At 32.4% G+C, this 5693-nt stretch overlaps 1 pseudogene; it reads right to left on the bottom strand.

Moving 5' to 3' along the window:
- Positions 1-2011: 2011 nt before the first annotated feature.
- LOC109339412 lies at positions 2012-3346 on the bottom strand (annotated as a pseudogene).
- Positions 3347-5693: the final 2347 nt, after the last annotated feature.

Raw genomic sequence — 5693 nt, 5'->3', positions numbered from 1 at the left:
GCATAACTTTATTATAGTAGCCATTATATTCTTTATTATAAAATATTTTAACCTAATCACATTGAGCATTGGATTTTTTATGTTCAGATTCGGGTGTCGGTTAAAAATAGGAAAGGTGTTAGCACCATATCCGCCTGTCCTAAATGGTACCCTGACCTTCACTAAATTGCAAGGCTTAAATTATACCTTAAAGTTATTTGGTTATTTAACTAACTATTGAAAAAGTGACAAACTTATTTATTTATTTTTGTTGTATCTCACAAGTTTAAGTCTTGATCTTACGTATCTCTATGAGCTATAGAAAATCAAGGCTACGAAGTTCTTAGGTTGACAAGTTATTGTTGGTTCAGTGCTTTAATTAGGAGCAGAAGCAGCATAGTGCGACGGTCCAAAGGATAATTTGAGGAAAAGAAGCAATCAGTGATGACCCTCTCTATCCTTGATGTAGTTAGCCACTTTTTATTTTTAGGTAAAAATTTAATTTAAATACTTATTTATTAGATAAAATTTATTGTTGTAAATTGCATGAATAAGAAATTGGTGAAAAGTGCTATTACATAAACTATATATGCTATTTGGAATCTAAGAAACCTTTGTTTTTTCAGGACAGAATATCAATCTAGACATTTAGCAGACTGTTATTAGATTAATTTGTGATAGAACTAATACCCATTAGGGTCTAAAGTTATATTGTGATAAACTTAGCTCTAAATTGTAACACCATGTTTTTCAGAGCATTTTTAACACCACAACAAAATACCGTTTTGGCTGTGGTTATAACCGTGGCTTATTAACCTAAAAATTGTAGCTAATTGCCTTAGCCATGGTTTTTACGACAGTATCAAGTAATGGTGTTGCAAAATACTAGCCACGGTCATTTGGCAATATAGCTACGCTTCTCCAAAGTGTGGTAACATTTACTTCGCCATGTTACAATTTATTCTGCTACAGTACCAACCGTGGCTAATTTGATGATTTAGCTTTAGAGTAACCGTGGCTAATTAAATTATCTACACCTTATCCAAAATTATTTTCATGCGTATTTATTTCCGGCTCTCTCCAGCTCCTGATGCGTCAATGTCTAACAATATTTAGATTCAATAATATAAGGGTAAAAGGTAATACTATAGAACTAATAGTTGATATCAATTAAAACTTATAATAAAAAGTAATACTAAGAAATTGGACCTATTATCTCAAATTAGCATCACCTTCATCTTAATATAATTCACAAATACATGAGCATTAATAAGTTCATATAATATGTATCATTCAAACCAATTGTTTAAACATTTCAAATTTGGTTAACAACTGTGGGAAAAGACAAATACACGAGTATTAATATTACTATAGTAAAAAATTCATGCATAGTCACATGAAATTTCTAGCTTTTCCCACTTGATCACTTCAGCATCTCCTTGAAAGTTTTGAGATCTGTGATCCAATGGAAATATATGAGATTAATAATACAATAATGAAACAAGACTACTTGAACAATGATCAATTAATAAGATAAAATAAAAGAGTAAGCAAAACATAAAAGTGGGTACAAATAAATTGTGTAATTAACTTGAGTTTAATTGAACAAATTACCTAACCATTGGATAAAAGTGGGTACAAAATAGGATAACATATCAATCAAACTTCAAAGCAACCAGATTACGAAGCATCAGATGCATAACAAACAATTTTTGCATTTCGAATATGCTTGTTTAGGCACACTCGTCTAAATTAACTTTTCATCATTACTACTTAATCTGGTGCATGAATTTTAATTGCAAAGAAGATTTTAATAATTACTACTTTATCCAGTGCATGGATTTTAACTACAAAGAAGATTATGAATTAATAGCTGATATTAATTATAGTTGGCTGAAATTTTATCCTAACAGTAAGTGTGAAACAACAATTTGTTTAGTTGATAAGTCCATGATATCCTATCATCCTAATCTGATTTCATAATTCCAAATAATAAACTGCATTGTCTACTTCACCTTCCTAGCTTTATATCTCACGAGTTCCCCAAGTTTGACTACATTACCAAGAAGAATTAGTACAACCAGAACTATATTTCCAATGTAGTACACGCTTCCTTATGAGGCTATGGTTTCATGCAGGCTTAATACGTATTCCAACTCAAACAAAGAAACAATTGAAAGATAGTAAAAAAATTATCTACTTGCACGGGTAGGTGTGAGCATACAAATTGAATTGTGTGTTAATGTTTTTGGGTTCATGTATGTAAATGAGAGTGAGAGAGAGTACAAACCATGAAGCCAACACTAGCGTAACTCAGAACAAAAACTGTATAAGCAAAATTCATTAACACGAATGCATTCTTAATTGTTGGAGGCACAGCTTGCTTCCGTTTGTATATGACTGCTTGAAAAGAACACAGAAATACAAATTAACTAAATGAAGAAATAACAACAAATTAACATAATCCAATTTATTACTTCTAGAACCAACAATCAATAATGTCGATTGAACAAAATATTAATATTACTAATAACATTACTAATATCTTACCTCCTGTATCAAACACTATATCGAACGTTTCTAGAAGTTCTTCAAAATTCACCTTTGTATAGTGAATTGTCAAGTCTGCTGTCAACTTTCTTAACAACTCTTTCTTGGCAGTACTAGCAGTAGCTGCTACCTTAGAGGCACTAAAAACATGCTTGGCCAAATACCTCATCAAACAGATACATAAAACATTATATTGCTTGCATGCAACAAATTTTATGTAAAATTGTAAATAGTAGAGAATCAATATAGATCCAAGAATCAATGTGATATGCATAAACCAAAAATATAACAATCGATTAAAGTAATGGTTGAGTGAAAAATCTCAACCATGGTTTTAAATTGTGGGTCTAGTCATAATTATGGTTAAGTTGTTCCTTGCCATATATGAATCAGAACTATATGATTGCACTCGTATTTTATTTTTGTACTATCAAGGTATCGCCTCAGCTTATAGGTCAGGAATTAACCCCTTTCGGGTTCAGGTCTGCCCGAGGAATCGAACCCTAAACCCTAAACCTCCAAGAATAAGGATGGATTTTCCAGCAGAAGGCTCAACTTTTTCAAGTCCTTGATAAGCAGTAATGAGAGCTAAAGGAAGGCTAGCAGCTTCAACAAAGCTCAAATTAGAGGGTATGACTGAACAATTTCTCTTCAACAACAATATACTCTGCCAATGGCCCAATAGTCTTTGGATGATTAATAACATTCTCATTAATATCACCATAAACTTCATCAGCAACCTTCAATTTCTTAATTTCACTTCCCACTGTCACTACTACACCACCCACATCATACCCTGGAACAGTCTTTCCAACATCACATACAAATTAAACAATGTAAAATCAAAATTAGAAACACAAAATAAACTAAGTCAAACACAAAATATACTAAGATTGAAAGATAAATTAAGAGTAGGCAGCCTCTATAAACCATGGAACCTTAGGACCTTGAGGCTGTCTCTTAGTGCTGATTAGATCGAAAGTTTGTACATGTTTCTTCAAGTCTTCAACATGTTGACAAGTCACCTTGAAGAATAAACGACATGACTCACATGATAATGAACAGTAAAATAGCATATATCATAAAAGTACATCGACTATCATGTTTACTTCTATAGAAGCCATATACTATGAACATTATTAACAAGGATATCTATCATTCTCTCTACTGAAAAGCGGATGCTTCCAATTTTTTGACTAGTTGTTGGTTCCAAACCACTTCAATTGCCAAACATGCATTGATGTGAAAGTTGGCATAATGAAGAAGAGGGATTTTACAGCATGCATCAAAGTAGAGCTTTCAAACAAAAAGGCATACCAGGTTAGATATATTCTCAAATTTTAAAATGTTGAAAGAGAACAAAATCAATGCTTAGTCAAAAATAAAACCAAACTTGAAATCTCAACATTGAGAGCCATTTTCCATGCCTACAACAATTCATCTCTGCCACCAAGAAATTGCAAAAAATCCTCCTAAAAACATATTAGTTTTAAGTGTCATAACAAATAATATAGAATTAATGCATCATATACAAATAAACAAGCAACATTACTTGTCTCTATGCATCTACTAAAATTGAGAATGTGAAACATAATCTTAACAGAGATACATGAAGAAGAAAAACTACAATATCAAATTATAATTAGGTGTAGAATGTTAAAATGTTAACTAACCTGAACAATGAGATCCTTCATAAAGTTTATGTACACAATTGTGCCATGAAACTTAAAATATCTCAATTAACACCATCTTTTCAAAGTGAAATAATATTTCACTAATCACACCTCAAAAACTAAACACTCAATCTAACTTATTAGTATAGAAATGAAGGATCTAAAGTGATAAAGTGACTGAATTGTGAAATACATAGTTAGTTACTTACTTCTTCAACAAAAATAGAGATCTTTTTGGCTTTCTCCTCAACTTCTTGGCGGATAAACCAAACCATTTGCTGGATTTGCTTTGACACATCTAAATAAGGTCCTTTTCAGAATCGGGGAAGATTCAAAATGCTTCTACACCACACCTGAATCTCTATCAACCATTTTCTACTCACATGTGATTCAATGAAAACCCAAACTAAGAGCAAACAAGCTTAAACTGAAGGAAATCTAAAAAACAAATTGGACAAAACAAAAAGTTAGGGTTTGGAATCTACGAACTATGTGTCAATGGAATGTGACGAAGCGACAACGCTGTTACCGGAATCAAAAGCTAGGGTTTTGAATAAGAGAGAGTGAATGTTGAACGGAGAGAGAAAACAAAAATGAAGGAAAGTTTTGAGGGAGGGGAAAATGAAGTTGGCATTTTCTAGGTTATAGAGAGAAAACGAAACTGGAGGAAAGTTTTGAGGGAGAGGAGAAAATGAAATTGGCATTCCCTGGTTATCTTTGTTGCCTCATTCAGCCACAGGCCCAACTAGAGTAGCATATTTTGGACTTAGCTTTAATTTAGCATCAACAGTAAGTGTGGCAAAATTACTGTGCCAATATGTTGTTTTTTTGGGTAGTGTAATTAAGTAATTTGTATTAATGGATTAATTATAGAAATTAATTAGTAATGTTTTAGGCGAAACCTCAGTTGAGTTTTAGTCTTGTATTATAATTTTCTTGCTTGCCCTATTTTTCAAGAGTTTTGGAGAATAAAAGTTTCCGAGACAATTTCGGGTCATTTTATCGAGTTTTCGCCCCGTTTTTGAGTTCTGTAACTCAGATCGAATTCCGATTTCACAGATGGCTTCAACATATTTTATTTAGTCAACATAGACACCAAGTTTGTCCATAACGCATCTCTAGATATTTTTCACCTTGAAATTCAAGTTTCGACGTTTCGAGCAAATCTCCTAAATCGAGAGATTGTATATTTCTGGATGAATTTATCTGAAAATGTTCGGACATGACGTTTATCGGGAAATTACATCATATCAATAAGTCATCATTTCATGAGCCACTTACTTGTTACACAAGTAATGCAAAAGCTTCCAAAAGCTCCTAAATCACTCAACAAATCCTCTCACTCCACCATCATTAGATGCTAGTTTAAATCTAATTACCTTGCATTACATTTTCTGATTTGATGAGGGTGAGGCTCTCCTATAAATACCTCACCTCATTCTCTCATTTTTACACTAAATTCCTTATACAAACTAAGGTAGTCTTTTATTT

This window comes from Lupinus angustifolius, unplaced genomic scaffold (genome assembly GCF_001865875.1).
Source record: "Lupinus angustifolius cultivar Tanjil unplaced genomic scaffold, LupAngTanjil_v1.0 Scaffold_75_49, whole genome shotgun sequence".
Classification (NCBI taxonomy): domain Eukaryota; kingdom Viridiplantae; phylum Streptophyta; class Magnoliopsida; order Fabales; family Fabaceae; genus Lupinus; species Lupinus angustifolius.
The sequence above is the reverse complement of the archived record's forward strand: the minus strand, read 5'-3'. Positions and strand labels throughout refer to the sequence as shown.